This window comes from Monodon monoceros, unplaced genomic scaffold (genome assembly GCF_005190385.1).
Source record: "Monodon monoceros isolate NGI ecotype Baffin Bay Population unplaced genomic scaffold, NGI_Narwhal_1 Super_Scaffold_12, whole genome shotgun sequence".
NCBI classification, from domain to species: domain Eukaryota; kingdom Metazoa; phylum Chordata; class Mammalia; order Artiodactyla; family Monodontidae; genus Monodon; species Monodon monoceros.
In genome coordinates, this window is record NW_021703768.1 from 119,047,022 (window position 1) to 119,065,983 (window position 18,962).

Genomic DNA, 18,962 nt, shown 5'->3' on the forward strand with positions numbered 1-18,962 from the left:
AAATCTTGAGTTCAGATCCCTTCTCTCCCTCGTCAGCTGTGGGCAACCATTGGGCAGCTTCATTATCCTCTCGTAGCTTCCGTTTTCTCCTTGGTTAAGTGAGGAGAAAAATAGTTCCTATCTTGCCGTGAAGATTAAATGAGATAAGAAGGTAAAGCAGTTAGCAGGATGCTTGGTGTTAGTTCCTCTTCATCTTGTTCACTTCCTTTCAGTCCTTTCACTGTAAGTAGTGTTTTTGTTTTCACATAGTTGTGATCACACTGTCTTTATAATTTTATTTCCTGCAGGTATTTCTTAACATGACAGCCCAAGCATTTTCCATGCTGTTTTCAACTCCTCATAAACATACATTTTAGTGGTTGTGTAATATCCAATTGAACAGATATATCAGATGCATCATAGTTTCGTTAGCCATTTCTTTATTGTTAGTCATGGGCGTTATTCCAGGTTCGTTGTTCGACACAACCTTATGTATGAACACCTTTACGTGTAAAATGTCACCCTCCTCCCGATCACTACCAGTTACAGCCATTTCCTTGAGCAAAATTCTTAGAAGGGAGATTATAAGGTCAAGCGGCATGAACACTTAAGTTTTCTGACCTATCCTGCCAAATTGGTTCCTGTAAAGTTGGCCTCCACTTATATTTTCAAGGCAATGGATGAGACTCAGGCTGAGGGACCTAGATTTTGTTATGCAGGGCAGCTCTTGGGGGTGTCAGGGTTGGACACAATCAGTTGGAGTTTTAATGGATGCATCTAGCAGCCACTGGGAGGGTGGATGGGGGTAGGGCCAACATTAGGGGTTACCCGGTGAGACTCTGCACCAGGGCAGAGTCTGTCTGTGAACCTGGCCCTCTTCTCATGGCAGCTATGGGTCCCATCTACATGAGAACCTGTGGTCACAGTCTCACAATCCCGCTTTCTTTCTTTTTTTGTAGGTTCCATACAATTTATTTATTTTTTTCTCTTAAAAAAAACTGAAGTATAGTTGATGTACAATATTATATAAGTTACAGGTGTACAATAAAGTGATTCACAATTTTTAAAGGTTGTAATCCATTTATAGTTATTATAAAATATTGGCTATATTTCCCATGTTGTACAATATATCCTTATAGCTTATTTTATACATAATAGTTTGTATCTCTTAGTCCCCTACCCCTATATTGTCCCTCCCCCTCCCCTCTCCCCACTGGCAACCACTAGTTTATTCTCTATATCTATGAGTCTGCTTCTTTTCTATTATATTCACTAGTTTGTTGTATATTTTAGATTCCACGTATAAGTGATAGCATATAATTTTTGTCTTTCTCTGTCTGACTTATTTTACTTAGGGTAATACCCTCCAAGTCCAACCATGTTGCCGCAAATGGCAAAATTTAATTCCTTTTTATGGCTGAGTAATATTCCATTGTGGGTAATATATATATATATATGTGTGTGTGTATATATATATATACACACATACACTATGTACATATAGTGTGTGATATATATACATATATATATATGTATATATATCACATCTTTTTTATCCATTCATCTGTTGATGAACACAGGTTGTCTCCATATCTTGGCAATTGTAAATAATGCTGCTATGAACATTGGGGTGCATGTATCTTTTCTAATTTGTGTTTTTGTTTTTTTCAGATACATATCCAGGAATGGAATTGCTGGGTCATATGGTAGTTCTATGTTTAGTTTTTTGAGAAATCTCCATACTGTTTTCCACAGTGGCTGCACCAGTTTACATTCCCACCAACAGTGTTTAAAGGTTCCCTTTTCTCTCACGATCCTGTTTTTTTCGAGTGTTGCTCCACATATGTGAATTTATGCCCTTTCAGTCTTGCATAAGTAGCTTTACATTGTTTTCATCCTCTGTGATCAAAATGACAAGGATTCTTCATCTTTAGGGATCACAGATTAATATAGTGAATTAGTCTGTGAGCCCTGGTGTCACTGCCTGCATTGGAATGTCAGTCCTACCACTTATTATCTGTGATCCTGAGCCTCAGTTTCCCAGTCTGGGAAATGGTACCAACCTCATAGGATTAATTGAACAAGGTATTGTATGTTCAGTAAAGTGCTGCGTGTCTGGTATTATTCTTATCTATTTTCCTTTTTCTAAGTTAAAAGACTCTGGTAGAAGGAAACTAATTCAACCTCTAGATTTACCACTTTCCTTTCCTCTAAACCCAGCAAGGGCATCAGGATTAGGGAGCAATACCAGGAAGCCCACCTTGCCAAAATATGTGCCCTTGTGAAACTGTGGGGATGGGAGGAGAAGGCTGGGGAGGCCACAGTGATAGGTTACCAACCATCCTGGGATGCAGTACTTTCAGTGCTAAAACCCGGACAGTCCTTGGCAACCTGGGTGGTTGGTCACCCTAGCATGATGGTAGTAGGTGACAGCATCTGGTAAAGTTGTCCAAGGGAGAGAGAACCAGATTCTGGAGTATTTGAGAAGGGTTTGCTATTCCTTTAATTGCCGTTGGGCAAACCCATTTGGAAACTCATTTCACCTGGGAGGGAACTGGCTGCCAGAAATGAGGCCCACCTGGGGTGCGGGGTGGGGGAGGGGAGATAATTGCCCTGCCCCCAGGAAGCCGGGCCAGGGTAATTCAATATCTTCTAGATTTGAAGGGTGTGCGTGGAGTGAGCGTGCCTTGGCGTGAAGGCTGCGTGCAGTCCTTGGTTTCCAATCCCGGCCGGTTTTCTGCTCTCATGAAGCCGCCTTTCTTGGCAGAAAGAGGGGTCAGTAGCCCTTAGTGGACGACTGAGTGGATGAGGGTTGGCTCCCGCTTCTGCCCAGGTACCTTCCGATTCTCTGGGTCTCTGTACGAACAGTACCCCCAAGACAGAGGCCGAGGGAGGGGAAAGTGGCCACGCTTAGGCTGCAGGCCAGTGCAGGGGGTGGTCAGTAGTTGGTATTTCCTCTTCCAGCCGTTTCAAAGCATTTTAAAATCGGATTAGCTTTTTGACAAACACTTGAAGGTTTGCTCTCCTCTGAGAGGCTCAAAGGGCTGAGGAAGAGCCTTCATCTGTTTACTTTTCCTTTATGTGGAAACTTACTTGGGCTGTTTCTATAACCAGCTTCCCCTCCCCCAGACTCCCTCCCCGAAGCTTTGGAGCTGGTGGGAACTCACCAGCCACTAGGGCCGTGGCCCTCCCTCCGTGGTTTTCGGGCCTAATGAACTCTCATGCCTTCCAGGATTGCAGCTTTGAGCAGTAGGACTCGGGCAGCTTAGTCTGCCTGGCATTGGCCTTGTAAGTTTGCTGGGAGTGGAGAAGTGAGCTGAGAAGGGCTGGCCTGTGGACTCCATTGCCCTCTTGCAGGGCAGCCAACAGAAGTGGCATCTTTCCTCCCCGGGGGTGGAGGAAGCCAGGAAGACGGGGGTGATGGCAGGGGGGCAAAGCTGGGCCTGGTTTTAGAGAGCAGACCCCATCAGGGCTCCTGTTCCTCTCCCTTTTTAATTAGCTCCCTGCTAGGGGGTCAGGCAATGTGTGTGTTGGGAAGAGCAGGGAGAGAAGACAGGTGATCAGGTGTGTGCATGGATGTACGTAACAGAGAATTCAGGCTGGAGGTGGGTGCTGGAGCTGTGGAAGGGAAGGAGGGCAGGTGGTCAAGATAGACTTCTGTGTTTCATTTTGTTAGTATGTTATATAACAAGTTAAAAGTGCGTATTAAGCCAGAGAAGTATCCCCTGTGATCAGTCTGACCACGGCTAGACGAAATATAGGGTAAGGAAGATTCAGGAATGGCTTCCCAGAGGAGGTGGCAGGTAAACTGAGACCAAGAGACAAGTGGGGGTCGCTAGATTTGTACATTCAACGAAGATTTGGGGAGTGTCTGCTGCGTGTCAGATACTGCTCTAGAAGCTAGAGAGCTGGAGGAGAGCAAAACTCATAGAGACCCTGCCCTCATGGAGCTTATAGTTTATAGCCCGGTGGAGGGAGACAGATGAACAGAAAGACCCTATGATGTCGAGTGGTGTTAAAGAAACAGTCCTCTGACACCTGTTGAAGTGGTAGGGATGCCTTGATTGAAGGCAAGTACAATAGGGAAAAGAGATTGGGTTCAACTCTGAGCATGGCAAAGACAGCTGGGGTTTAGAACCAATCAACAGACTGAGGGGGTCAGTGGATGAGGTAGACATCAAGGGGAGGCGATTCTCGCTAAACCAACTTAACAAGATTCTTGCAGACGGCAGGCCAAGGACTTAGACATCAAAGATGGGTAATGAGGAACTTGATCGGATCTCAAGGGTAGGGGAAGACTTAGCAGGATTCTTTGCTGAAGGCAGGCCAAGGGCAGGACCTCATTGAGAAGAGGGCTCAGAGGAGCCTGATTAAAGTTTGGTCAAGGAGAGAGCCTTTGTGGGGAAAGGAGCTGTGAATGAAAATAAAGCAGGTGTGGGGTAGAGTGAGGAGAGAGTGATGGGGGTGCTTTTTAGGAGCAAGGCCCCTCTAGGGAGGTAATTTTCAGGCAGAAATTTATATCTCGTGAGGCAGCCAGAATTTCAAACACCCCAGAAGAAGGTCCTCTGGGTAGAAGAAACAGCAAGTGCAAAGGCCCTGAGGTATGTTTGAGGAATAGCAAGGAGGAGGTAGTTTGTAAGGTCGGAGGAGGGGGTGGGTGAGGGTAGAGCACAAGGGCCTTGGAGGCTGTGATGAGAAGGGGTGAGAGGGCAGGAAGGAAGGAGAATTTGGAGCCATGGTAAGAGGAAGCCTGCAAGGGGCTCTGGGTTGCACCAGCATAAAAAAGGAGTATGTGCCAAGGAGCACGCTTGGGGGTGGGGGAGGGAAGGCAGCAAGGAGTGTTTCTGAAATCCTAGGTGTACAATGTGGGAAAAACAAAGGAGGTGGTGGGGTGTGGGGTCGGGGCGGGCCTGGTGCAGAGGAGAGGAAGGTGAGGCGCCAAACGGGGAGCGGCAGATCAGGGGGGTCATTTGCCATCTTCTCAGTCAGGGTTTCTCAATCATTTAAATGAGAGCCTCTGTCCTTGCGTAAAAATCGGGCAATTCAGGGAGGAAGGCCTCTTTAATTTCAAGGAGAACTATAGAAGCCGGAAAGAAGGGTCGGTTGAAATAAAGTTGGAACTCGTCTAGTCCCTCCGGCTGCGCTTCTTGTAAATAGCGCCCTCCCAGTGTTGGAAAGGCATCAGTAGGGACGTTGCAGCTGCTGGGTAACGTCCTTCCTGTTGAGATGCGCAGGACTTGGCTGCGCGTGTGCATCTGTGTGCCGAGTGCCTGGAAGCAGGGCGTGAGAGCGCAGGTCAAGAAGTTCAGGCCCCCGAGCCCACTCATTTTACCCTCAGGGGCGGCCCCACTTCCTCTGGGGGCCCTGGCTTCCCTCTGGCAGGTCTTCAGCTAAGAAGTCTGCAGAAGTCATTGGCCAGGCTTAGAACAGATCCTTTGTGCCAAAGGGGTTGGTGGTGTGGTGTGGAGGGGTGGGAGCTCCTTGGCTGAACCAGGATGCCCTTCACGAGCGGTGAGCCCTGCTGAGCACCGGGATTTTGGGGGGAGAGGGAGAAATGGGATTGGGCGGCCAGGGTAGTTTGGCCACATGTGAGTTAAAAAGCAGATGAAAACCCACAGAGTAACCAGACATTCTTCTCTTTGCATGCAAGATCCTGCCCAATGCTGGAAGAGGAAGGAGTATTTTTCTTGCTTTTTAGACATTACATCCTGTGAGGGGAAGATTTGGAACAGATGGGGGCCAGGGGGCCCCATTGTATTTGCTTATTTCCCCCTCCCCTCCTTCCACAACCAGAAGTGTGTTGTTTTCTTTTTCTTTCTTTTTTTTTTTTAAACCTAGAGAAGTTAACTCAGGGAAAAAAAAAAGTCCTGTATAGTGGGAAAGTAAGATTATCAGGGGTCAGGGAGAAAAATCCACAAGGTTCCAGAAAGAATTCACTTTACCTTGCAAAGCCGCCTTCTAAGTCCAAAGACAGATAATTAACTCAAAATTTCGTTTTAGGTTTAATGGCTCTTCCAGTGACATCTGCATTTATGAGGGGGGAAAGAAAAAGGATCCCTAACAGATGGAGAAAGAGGCCCTCTGGGTGGAGAAAGGTAAGGAGTGTTTCTGAAATCTTAGGCGCACAATGTGGGAAAAACAAAGTGGGTAGTGTCTTGTGAGAGCTGCTCAAGTGTTGGCATGAGTTCCACCCCCACCTGTGTTCTGCTGGATGGCTGCCTTAGAGAAGACCGTAGGAGAGGTGATGTAAAGTGGTCTGTGATGTATTTGATTGGCTGCGTGGGGTCCCTGGTAGAGTGATGTCCCTGGCATGGCTGTGGGCAGCTGGACGGCTGGTAGGATGTTTGCCCCCAAACCACAGCTGGTCTTTTATGCTGATGAATGTCCAGAGCAGGATTCTCCTTCTTGGGAACCTGGAAGGGGGCTCTGCCCATGGGGTCGGATGGCAGTAACTAGTCCGGGTGGACCAGCTGAACTGCCCACTGCTGTTTTATCTGACACCCCCCCACCCGCCGCAGGGAATGTGGGCTGACTGCATGTGAAAAGGAGAGGGCAGGACCGAGAGAGCAGCCTTTGTGTTTTCCTTCTAACTGTCCTTCCTTTCTGGCTCACTGGAGCCTGTGTTGGGCTGGTTTCTTCCTTCTAGGGAGGGGATTGTGTGCTCTGGGGTCTGGTTGAAGAGACAGATTACCAGCTCAGGTTCCCAGTTGCTATGGAGAGCCATGTCTGGGAGTGGAAGGGGCTAGGAAGTTGGGTTCCTCCTCATCCGGTGAGATACATGCAAGTTTCTGCAAGAAAGACACAGCCTAAAAATCACGTGACAAGAGAGAAATAAGGCCTAGTGCCTAGGTAGGATGGGATCTCCTGTCTTGATTCTGTCTTAACTTCTAGCACTAGACATTATAACTAGATACAGTGCAGCCGGAGCGCTAGGCTGTCCCTCCCTCTGTTGTTAAAATCCCCGTAGGCGTTACCTGGTCCTTGGAAAAGATGCTAGAAGCACAGCAGACATTACTTGAGTACCGTTACCTACTGGGCACTGCATTTTGGACTTCAGGGGATATGTCAGTGAATGAAATAAAGGTCCCACTCCCACAGAGCCCAAATGCAAATGTAAGAGTATTTCACTCTGTAGTGACATCACCAGGGTCAGACAAGCATACACATGAGAGACCATATGAGTTCATTTAGCTGCAGGAATTGAGCACCTGCTCTTTGGGAGACCCTGTGGATGCCCGCAGTGGAGGACAGGACACATCCAGACCCCACCTCCTTGGAGCTGCAGTCTGGTTGGGTATATGGACTCGTAAGAGGTTCTTGAGCTACAGGCTGTGAGCAGTGCTGCAGCAGAGAACCTAAAGGGTGCTGTGGGTCCTTCATGCAGATTTGGGGAATTGGGAACACCTACCCGGAGAAGTGAATTTCAAGTTAATGCACGAGTAAGAAGAGGTAACTATAGTGTTGACTCTTAGTTGGCCCGGGAAGGTCTTCTGGTTCTGACATCATTTGTTTTTTTTTTTTTTAAAATAAATTTATTTTATTTTTATTTATTTTTGGCTGTGTTGGGTCTTCGTTGCTGTGCGCGGGCTTTCTCTAGTTGCGGTGAGTCGGGGCTCTTCTTCATTGTGGTGTGCAGGCTTCTCATCACAGTGGCTTCTCTTGTTGTGAAGCACGGGCTCTAGGCGCACAGGCTTCAGTAGTTGTGGCACGCGGGCTCAGTAGTTGTGGCTCACGGGCCCTAGAGCGCAGGCTCAGTAGTTGTGGCGCATGGGCTTAGTTGCTCCGCAGCATGTGGGGTCTTCCTGGACCAGGGATCGAGCCCGTGTCCCGTGCATTGGCAGGCAGATTCTTAACCACTGTGCCATCAGGGAAGTCCTAATGTACCCTCTTTTACTCTGAAAAGTGCTTAATTAAGGTGGTGAATTGCATGGCACCCTACTGTGTGCCGAGCAGTTCTGTAAGAGCTCCATGATTAGAATCGTGCTGGCTCATAGTTAAGTACTCATAACTGAGCTATTTGCTGGTCACTTACCTCAAGTCAAAGACTAACAGTGGCGAGGTGGTGGGTGTGGAGACTGAGTTTGCCCTGGCTCTAACTTGGGGGATAGTCTCCAGCAGGACCCAGCCCCCTGAATGTCAGTGTGGAGCAGGCAGATGGTGTGGGAGGTCTGGATTAGACAGTTTGCCATCTCACTTGAGTGAAACCCAAAGGCGTCATCACCTTGCTTTGTTTGAGGCCCTGCCCTTCTCTCCCACCTCATCCCCAGCCTCTCCCGCCCTTGCTGTGCTCCCTGCAGCCTCGGGGCAGCTTGCTGTTCCTCAGACACTCCAAGCTCCGGTAGTTCCGGCCTCTGCTCTGGTAGTTCCTTCTGCCCGGAATGCTCCTCCTCAAGGTAATAGCAAGGTGTATGGCCCTTGCTTGCTGTGAGTCCCTCAGAGCCCCTTTTTCACAACGGCACCACCCCCTCTGCCAGCCAGGCTGCTCTGTTTTTTGTTTCTTTGCGGCACGCGGGCCTCTCACTGTTGTGGCCTTTCCCGTTGTGGAGCACAGACTCCGGACGCGCAGGCTCAGCGGCCATGGCTCACGGGCCCAGCCGCTCCGCGGCACGTGGAATTCTCCCGGACCGGGGCACGAACCCGTGTCCCCTGCATCGGCAGGCGGACTCTCAACCACTGCGCCACCAGGGAAGCCCTGTTCTGTGTCTTGATTGTGGTGGTGGTCATACAGCTGCGTGCACTCACTAACGTTGGTAGAACTCTACTAAAAAGGGTGAGTCTTACTGTAGGTAAGTCATACCTCAGTAAACGTGAGTAAAAAAACCACTTTCTCACCTAGATTTTCATTGTAGTATTTGGGCATTTCTTGTGACTGTTGGCTAATAATTCATTTTGACTGGGTGGCAAAGTAACCCCAGCTCGATGGTATCATCCATGCTTACTGCTGCCAGTGAATACCTGTGCCAAGAAACTAACTTGTTCTTATAGTGGAAGAGATTTGTTAAGGTGGAACTCTGTTGGTTTCCTTTCCAGCATCTCCCACTTCCTTCTAGGAAGAGAACACCTTTTCCTGTGTGGCTAGAAGGGACTGACCTTTGCCCTGTGTCCCTAGGACTGGGCTGTTGAATGTAGCCAGTTGAGTCCTTCCTGGCACTTCTCTGCCAGAGCTCTTGAGGAAGATGATGTACTTTTGCTGGAATTGGTAGGATGTAAATGTGAGCCTGTTGGTGAATCCTTTTATTTTAAAGATTTCTTCCACTGAAGGCAATTTATTGATTCTGTTGGTGAATATCTTGCTTGCTGAATGGAGAAAGAAAGACAAATAGAGCGCTGATGTTTGAGCACCTAGATCCAGCTGTGCCTGAAGTCGAACGTACACTCTGGACAACCCAGTAACATGAGCTAATGAATTCCACTCTTCTCCACTTAAGCCATGTCGACTTTGGTGGCTTCTATCAATCATAGCTGAGTTCTGGCTCATACGTTGAAAACGAGAAGTTCTTGATCTATGAGATGAGAGGATAGTAAAAGATGAGACAGTTAACTAAATTAATGAGTTGTGAGAGGAGGCTCTCCTAATTTCTCCGAGCCTTTTTTTTTTTTTTTTTGCGGTACACGGGCCTCTCACTGTTGTGGCCCCTCCCGTTGTGGAGCCCAGGCTCTGGACGCGCAGGCTCAGCGGCCATGGCTCACGGGCCCAGCCGCTCCGCGGCATGTGGGATCTTCCCGGACTGGGGCATGAACCCGCATCCCCTACATCGGCAGGCGGACTCTCAACCACTGCGCCACCAGGGAAGCCCTCTCCGAGCCTTTTTATTATGGAAGCAGGAGCAGGGACAGAGGGTTGAGATGGGGATGAATGAGGGAGATTGAAGGGTCAGTAGACAGGTATACCCCTGGCCAAATGGGGCTGGGGATGCCAGGGCCCCATGCCCTACCAGCTGGGGGTCCCTGGCTGGCTGAAGAGGGTCTGGAGTCAGTGGGATTGGAGAGAGCTGGACTGTAAGCCAGCTCTGGGCTCCTGCCCTCAATTCCTGAGCCTTGCTTTCCTTCTCATAAACCTGGGGTGCTGCCTGCCTGCCTGCCTGCCTGCTTGCTTGCCCTCCTCAGGGTTTGTGAGAGAGGCTGCAAGGAGTTGACAGTCTCTGAAACAATCATGAAAACCATTGACACTCTGTGGCTTCATTTGGTTAAAGGTAGGAGGCTGGACGAGACAAGGACTAGACAGACCCTCGGTGTCTGAGGGACTGGGGCTGTGATCTCCCTTCTTTGCGTGAATTGTGGATGACAGATCTTTGGTGAAAGGAGGGCGAGAGGAAGCATGAAAGTAGGGCCCAGGGACTGAGAGTTCCTTAGGGGTCGGCGATGTGCTTGAGGAAGTTTTCTGAAGGGTGTGCTGAGCAAGGGGCCTGTGGCAGTTTTCTGGCTGGAGTTGTTTAATGCCTTTTACGTATTAGAAAGAAGGAAAGACGTCTTTTCTCCTTTCTGTCTTTTAAAAAATGATATACAGTTTTTCCAAATACAAAAGAATTGCTTATTTGTTTAAGGATTTTGAAAATACAGAAAAGTAAACATGAGGAAATAATACCTCCTATGGTCATGCTACTTCTAGAGATAACACTGGTAATACTTCTTTTAACAAATAAATTTATTTATTTATTTTTGGCTGCATTGGGTCTTTGTTGCTGCATGCGGGCTCTTCACTAGTTGCGGCAAACGGGGGGCTACTCTTCATTGGGGAGCCGTGGCTTCTCTTTGTTGCGGAGCACGGGCTCTAGGTGAGTTGTGGCATGTGGGCTTGGTAGTTGTGGCTTGTGGGCTCTAGAGCGCAGGCTCAGTGGTTGTGGTGCATGGGCCTAGTTGCTCCGTGGCTTGTGGGATCTTCCCGGACCAGGGCTCGAACCCGTATCTCCTACATTGGCAGGTGGATTCTTATCCACTGCGCCACCAGGGAAGTCCCCAACCCTGGTAATACTTTTGTATTTCCTTCTAGTATTTATTTGTGTGCCTACGTGTATTAGCGATGGCTTATATGTAAATTTTGATTCTACTGTCTATATAGCTTTAGAATTTGTTTTTCACTTAATAGGTAACATAAACATTTTCCTATATCTTTGTGTTTTTGTAGCCTGATTTTTTAGTTTAGTTGTATTTCACCATATAGATGTATCTCTTATTGGACAGAAGGTCATCTCCCATTTTTTAGGATTATAAAATATTGTGGTTAAATCTTTAGATGTATTTTTTTGTACACATCCTTGAATAATTTTGTAGGACAGAGCTTTAGAAGTGGAATTATTAGGTCACATGGGCTGTCCACTTAAGAATTTTTGTCCTCATCTGGCCAGGTTGCCCCTGGTTAAGTCAGGCCACCTTGCCGTCTACTGGTGGTGCACCAGGATTCAGATTTCTCTGATCCCTGGCCCTTGCTGGGTATTACTGGGTTTTTAGGAACTTGCTAATTGATATGTGGGAAAAGCTTTCTCGTTTTTATTTTAATTATGCCCTTTTCTGGTTACCAGTAAGGCTGCCCATTTCTTTTCCCCATAGAATTAAGTTATTTGTATGTTTTTGTGAATTGCTCTTCACGCCCTTCATTCATTTCCCAGTTGCCGTGCTTGTATTTTTCTTACTGATTTATAATGACTCTGCTTACCGTGAGAGCGCTGGCCTTTGTGGGGATTGATACATTTTTCAGAGTGCAATGAGATATCTTAATAATGGATCTTTTATCCAGGTCAAGGCAGAAGTCTTGATTCTGGCGGTGGTGATGGTGGAGTCTGATGATGTCCACCCGCTTCCCTGCACGCAAATCCAGGCATGCGTATCTTATAATGTCTTAGAGTGCAGCTGGGCTGTTACCTTTATTTCAAAGACTGTTACCCTTAGCCTGGAAAGGGGTAACTGGCCCAACCCCACAGAGCCGGCTACAGGCAGAGCAGGGGCTCTGCGCTTGTGCTCAGATGACCGCTTTGCATTGCCTGGGAGGTCTACGTCTCTTCTCGAAGGCTTCCGGACCCTCCTCCCTGGAGGCTTTGGGGCCTAGATGATGCGTATTTTTATACTAGCCACTCTACTAGAAAACAGAATCTGTTCAAAGCCGTGTTACAGGTTTTTCCAGAACTTCTAGCTTTTCAGAATCCACCTGCTTCCCTTGCCCCCAGCAGTTACCATTTGAATTTCCCAATCTGCAGCTTCCTTTGTAACCACGCGTTCACTGGGTCCAAAGGGACCTTTCCCCCAAGGGATTTGGTTTCCTGGGTCGGGGCTGGGCAGGTGGAGCCCTTCCACTGACTTGGGGCAGCCCCCCTAAGAGCACTCCCCCTCCTGGCATGCCTCCCCCTCCAGGCGTTTCTGCAGGTCCGAGACGGATGTGGACTCTCTTTCCCTCTCTCTCAAAGGTTCTTTCATTTAAATATGTGCATACATTTTTCTCCTGCCGCTCTCCCCCCCCCCCACACACAAAAGAATGAAGTTAGAGGCTTCGTTTGCTAAATTTAGCTCCTGCTGACGCACCATCCCTCCCGCTAGCAGTCTCCTCCTGTCTCAGTGTTTCTCTCAGCCTCGCTAGCAGTCTCCTCCTGTCTCAGTGTTTCTCTCAGCCTCGCTTGGGGTAGATGAACACCATCACATCCTACATAATGTTTAGCTCTGAGGCATTTCCAGATGGGAAATAACATTTCAGTATTTTCGTGTTCTCTGCGTGAATAGATGGTTGAGAAGTGGGGGGCTGGCAGCCAGCCTGTTAGAAGCAAAGATCCACAGGGCGGTGGCAGGAGAACCAGTGCAGTGGTTGTTAGAGGTTTGCTCGTGCTGGGCAGGGGAGAGAGGTGGCTCTCAGGAGATCCGGGATGGGATTTGACTGGGACGTGACTGGAGAATTTTCAGGGAGGGGAGGCCCTCCTACTTGAAGCAAGCCTTAGGGCGGTTAAAGAAAAAATTATCCTGACACTCGTTAAAATGATAAGGAAGATTCTATTCAGGGCTATTGCAATAGGGGTACTGCAGTAGTGGGGAGAGATGGGGCTCAACTCTGAATACAAAGACAGGTGGGGATTTACCCCCAAGGAACAGGGTGAGGGCCTCAGTGGATGGAAAATTACTAAGAGGTGACATCAAGGGTAGGGGATTCTTGCTAAACTGATCCAACAGGATTCTTGCTAAAGGCAGGCCAAGGACTTGAGACATCAAAGCTAGGGGATTCTCTCTAAACGGAATTAGCAGGATTCTTGCTAAGACTGGGCTGTGTAGGCCTGGTAAGGAAGGCCAAGGTCAAGGCCTCATTGAGAAGAGGGCTTGGGGCTCAGAGAAGCCTAACGACAGTTTGGTCAAGGAGAGAGTCTTTGTCAGTCTGTCCTCTTGTTCGAGGACAGAGGAGACATTTCTCCTTTTAAACAATGTAAGTTCATGTCACATTCAGTCACCTTTTGTTCATTAAGGACCAGCTGAACCATCTGTTGGACTTGGCAGTGGAGGATGTTTGCTGGATGGTGTGAACTATCAGGCATTTAAATGAGAGAGTTCATGACCTGTTGTGGTGATGAGTGTTTTGAAGTTTTTATCACATTGTAGTCTAGCTTCAGCTTGCAAGGCTTCTTTAGATCTTGGCGGGAAAGGTCAGTCAGGACCAGCCTGTACTTCCAATAAGGAACTGGGCAGTCAGGTTGCAGTGCTCAGTGAATCCACGGCAGGAGGGTGGGAGAAAATGGGAAACTAGAAGAATGGAGAATTTGGTAAGGGCAGAAAATGTGCAGGATGGCAGGATCCAATACAATTTACAGGGAGGTGACAAAGTAAAAGGTAAAATGTAATTTACCAAGAGGTGAAAAACAGCTCAAAGACAATGAACAGGACCAGAATTGGATACCCATAAGGGCCTGCTGTAGTTTTTTATTGAAACATAACATTTCTCTCTCCAGTGTCCAGTGTTGGTCACTGAGTGGGTGTGTTAATGTCCACATGGAAGTGGCCTGGGGTCAGGCAGGCTGGGGGGCGGGGGGGGGGTGGTCAAATCCCTGAACCAGCTGTGAGATGTCAAGCAAATTGGTTGCCTTTCTGGGGTCTGTTTCCTGGGTTAGGAAATAGGATGCAATCATGAGCTAACATTTATTGAGTGTTTCTCATGGGTCAGGTGCTGCTATAAGCATTTGACATGCTTCACCTCTTTGAATAATTATTGGGTGCAGGCGAATGATCATCTCTTCTACAGGAAAGTAAACCAAGGCTTTAGTAAATCACGTTAACTTGTCCACAGATGATGCTGACGTGCAAGGAGAGATTGGTGCTCGTGTATTTAAAGTGAATTGGGCACTTACTAGGTGCTGGCAGAGCGCCTGTCTTCTGCCTTCTGGGGGCGGCTCTCCTGTGAAGGACAGGGAGACTCCGACCCAGCCCTTGGTGGCCACCGGGCAGGACCCAGCTGGGGGAAGTGGCAGGGCAGCTGCGGCCACTTGAGGCTTGCCCAGAGCCGCTTCTCACTGGCTGTGCGGGCCTGGCTGCGTACCTGCGGGCCTGTGTCTCCACTGCTCTCCGCACCTCTGGGGTGGGCATCTCCCACCCTATCGTGCAGATGAAATCAAGATTCTCAGAGGGTGACTACCTGCCCAAACGCACAAGAAGTGGCAAGGCAGGGATTTGAGCCCATGTCTGTCTGGCCCAGAGCCCTTGCTCTCTGCTCTGCTGTGCACAGTCAGTGGCGAAGGAGGCTGACCCAGGCTAGGGGAGAACCCGTGTGGGCAGTGTGGAGGCACTGGGGAAATAGTGGGTAATGGCATGGCCTTTGAAATCAGACAGACCGGGGTTCAGAGTCCTAGCTCTGCGACTTCTTAGCCGTGTGAGCATGAAAAGTGAGTTAACCTCTCTGACACTTGGTTCCCCCTCTAAAATGAGGTGGTCATAACTACGAAGGAGAGTGTGGGGAGGACATGAGAGAAAGTCTGTACATAAGCATCCAGTAAATGGTGGCTGCTGTGGTTATGTGGGGCTTGCTGAGCCCTATTTGATCCTTAGGGAGGGCAGACTCTGGAAGGCAAGCCTCTCAGATGTAGGAGAGGCCTCGGGCTTTACTTACTTGTCTTGGGATGTGTCCCTGGGAGGCGTATATCAGAAATATAGCCACTAAAATTTGGAACGATGATGGGGGAGACTGGGTCTGGGTACAGTACCCCCAGATCTGTCCAACTCCACTCTTCCTGGTGATGGTCCAACAGGAGAGGCCGGTAGGATGTGGTGGGGATTAAATACTCACGTACATGACACTCTTAGCCTCGTGCTTCACATGTGGGGAGTCCTCCAGCTTCGAACTGTGGCTCATTAACTTGTTGATTCCAGCAGCGTTTTAGATTCAGAGGTCACAGGGATGAACAAAACAAAGTCCCCACCCTCACGGAGGTCACATTCTAGCGGAGAAGATGGATAATAAGCACGTAGGCAAGTAGATTTGAATGCAGTATCGGGGAGTGCAGAACAATACAGCAGTGTAAGGGGGCAGAAGTCTTTTGGGGTGACCAGGAAGGTGACATGTGAGCAGAGACCCTAATGAAGCGAGGGCACCAAACATGAGAATGCTGGGGGGCTCATCCCAGGCAGAGGCCCCGAGGTGGGGCTGAACCTGATACAGAGCGAAGGCCCATAGGAGTGTGGGTGGGGGAGGGGTAGGTGGGAAATGAGCCAGGGTGGAAGCTACCAGATGTCATCAGGCCTTTAATGATTTTAATATGTTTTAAACAATCATTGTTTCCAGATTTCCCCAGGCAGGTTTAGCTCTCCTTCCCCGTCTGCATTGTGTGTGCGCACAGCCATTGCAGCAGTGGTCACACGGGGTTGGCTGTTTGACCCCCACCCAGTGAGCCCTTTAGGCCAGGGACCATTGTCTGTTTTGCTTATACCTAGCACGAAGTACGTGCTTCACACATTTAAAAATGAATTGGAGTGATGATGGGTCCTGTCTTTCAGGGGGTTTATGTGTGCCAGTCATGATGGTAAGAACTTACATATTTCATCATCCGATTAAGTCTTTCCAGTAGCTTCTCCCCGGGGTGTTGTCCCATTTTATTTTTTTCAATTTATTTTTTTTTAATTGCCTTCTTTTTAAAAATTAATTAATTCACTTATTTTTGGCTGTGCTGGGTCTTCGTTGCTGCGTGCCTGCTTTCTCTAGTTGCGGCGAGCAGGAGCTACTCTTCGTTGCAGTGCGCGGGCTTCTCATTGCGGTGGCTTCTCTTGTTGCAGAGCACGAGCTCTAGGTGCGCGGGCTCAGTAGTTGTGGCCTGCAGGTCCTAGAGCATGCAGGCGTCAGTAGTTGTGACTCAGTAGCTGTGGGCTTGTGGGCTCAGTAGTTGTGGTGTACGGGCTTAGTTGCTCTGTGGCATGTGGGATCATCCTGGACCAGGGATCGAACCTGTGTCCCCTGCATTGGCAGGCGGATTCTTAACCACTGGACCACCAGGGAAGTCCCATGTCCCCATTTTATAGGTAAGGAAATAAGCTCCAAGGCTGGCCTGTGTCCCAAGGAAACACACCTAGGAATCTGCGGAGCTGGGATTTGAAGCCAGGACTGTGTTGAAGTAGCCATGCTTTCAGCTATGACAAAGCCAGGAGCAGTTGTGGTTTCTGCCCTTACCAGGGTTGTGGTGTGCACTGCCGTGGGTCCTGGCATCCCTCGGTGTTCTCGGTCCCTAAGGGGTCACTTTGCATCCCTGTGTGCCTGTGTCATCCTGTGGGGCCGTCCCTTAGCCCTCCTTGCTGCTTCATAATCCACAAATGGAAAAGTGGCACTTAGAGCAAATTTACTCAGGTGGGAGCTGCGTAAGACGTGAAAATAAGACTTTTGAGCTGCTGCACGTAAACTGGAGTTTAAGTGAAAAGCTTTTTATTTGGTTTCGGAGCCAGACTTCGAGCAGCCAGTGGGGCCGTGTGGTCTGGAAGCGTGCATTACAGGCAGTGGGTCGGAACGGGGGCACTTTGATGGCGAGGAGGGCGAATGGCTCTGGTGCAGCTGGACCAGCCAAGAGGCCAGGATGTCAATAAACGGGACACAGAAAGCCTTTTCCGAAAAGATGGAAGGCAGGGAGGAGAGGAAAGACCGTGCCTCGCTCCTGGCGTATTTGAGAAGGAACATGCTTGAGGTAACACATGTTGGCAGCTTTTATAGCTTCCTCCCACTAATGTGTTGGGCAGGCCCAGAACAGGCCGGTGTTTTATTTTCATGTAACGAAACCCGGTGGATCAGAGGCAGCTCTCCAGCAGCGGCTCGCCTGGGGCTCTGCCCGTGGAGGGAGGCGGGTCCAGGGCAGTGAGACGACCCCGCCCCCCCCACACCCCACCACTGCCTGCTGCCCCTGCGGTCCTCAGGGAGGTGGGGGCGGGATGCGGGGCGGGATGCGGGGCGGGATGCCCGGCCGGCTCTGGATGTTGGCTTGGCTTGTCGTGGTCCTTCAGTGTGGTCCCCTATGGCCAGTACCGCTGAGGGAAGTGGTGGCGTTGTGAGAAGGTAGCCGTTCTGGAAGGCAGGCAAGTGCTGGTCGATGCTGAGTGTTGAGGGTTAGGACCTGCGTAGGAACCGTAGCGCCGGGAACCTACAGAATGTTCTTTGTGCCTCTGGTTGCTGCTTGCCAAGGCCCTTTCCATGACTAGATGTAACTTGCATTTATAATCTCCTCTCTTTGGTAATATGTACATATGTGTGTGAGGTATATTTGGACATGGGATTACGTGTGTGGGTAAAAATACATCTCCATTATGTTTTTGACCCACATGGGTGTGTTCTGCAACATTTTTGAGAGCCATGTGCTTGGGGACACTCCCGACTAGCTACTTTGAGACACTAACAAAACTCAGACTGCCCTTGGATGAGGGTAGGATCTGCTGTTTTGTTTTTGTTACGGACTCTTTCTCCAAGTTTTTTGTAAAGCATTTTTTAACCTAAGAACTTTAGATTTATTTTTAACCTGTATTAATTGTGGGAAAATGAGAATATCAGCAAAAATAAGCTAAAAGTCTTATCATTCAGTACTATATATAAAATAGCTAAAGAACAAGGACGTACTGTATAGCACAGGGAAATATCAATATATTAAATATCTTGTAATAACCTATAATGGAAACGAATCTGAAAAAGAATAGATAGATATATGTATAACTGAATCACTTGGCCATATACCTGAAACACTGTAAATCAACTATACTTCCATTAAAAAAAAAATCCTATTATTTAGGATGATGGCTGCTGCCGCTTTTGGTGTTTGTATGTGCTTCCAGATGCTTTCCTAATGACTGTAAATTAATGTGAAATAAAATCTAATTGATGATGGCTAACACTTGAACGTTATTATTTGCCAGCACTTTACATGTGTGCACGGATTTAATCACTCAACAATCCAATGGTTGGTTTTATGATTAAACCTATTGTACAGATGAAAAAGCTGAGGCCCAGAATGGTTAAATACCTTGCTTAAGATACTAAGCTGAGATTTGAACCCAGGCAACCTGGTTCCATAGCCTGTGCTTTTAGCTACTCACTACACTATCTTTAAAAAGAATAGGGTAAAACTATCCATACTGACTTGTAACCTGCTTTTTTTCGCTTAACATATTATGAACCCATTTTTGTGTCAGTAGTCTTACATCTAGAGCATTATTCAAAATGGCTGTGGTGTGATCTATACATGCTGAAAATGAAATTCTGGTTTCCTCTGTGGCCATCTTGGGTAATAATTATTACTGCATTAAAAAATAGCAAACATTGAGGCTCTGAGCCTGGCGCTATGCTAAGAGCTGTATACATATTATCTCATTTAATCTTCATAGTAACTAGGGCTTCTGGCAGAATAACAAGTTAGGGAGGATCGGGGTAGACTTTCCAGGGTATCTCATTTACATAAAACCTGAAATTTAGATTTTTGACTTTATTTTCAAATAACATTATAGATGCAGTAATATTTTTGTGTGTGTTATTTTTTTTTTTTTTTTTTTTTTTTTTTTTTTTG

At 48.1% G+C, this 18,962-nt stretch overlaps 1 long non-coding RNA gene across 1 annotated transcript in view; it reads left to right on the forward strand.

Moving 5' to 3' along the window:
• The first annotated feature begins 5,866 nt into the window (after positions 1-5,866).
• The window catches only part of LOC114892259, a 209,360-nt gene continuing 196,264 nt past the window's right edge, over positions 5,867-18,962 (forward strand). Inside the window, exon 1 of the long non-coding RNA XR_003792683.1 lies at positions 5,867-6,074. This is a non-coding gene — a long non-coding RNA (uncharacterized LOC114892259). The remainder of the gene's footprint in view (positions 6,075-18,962) is intronic.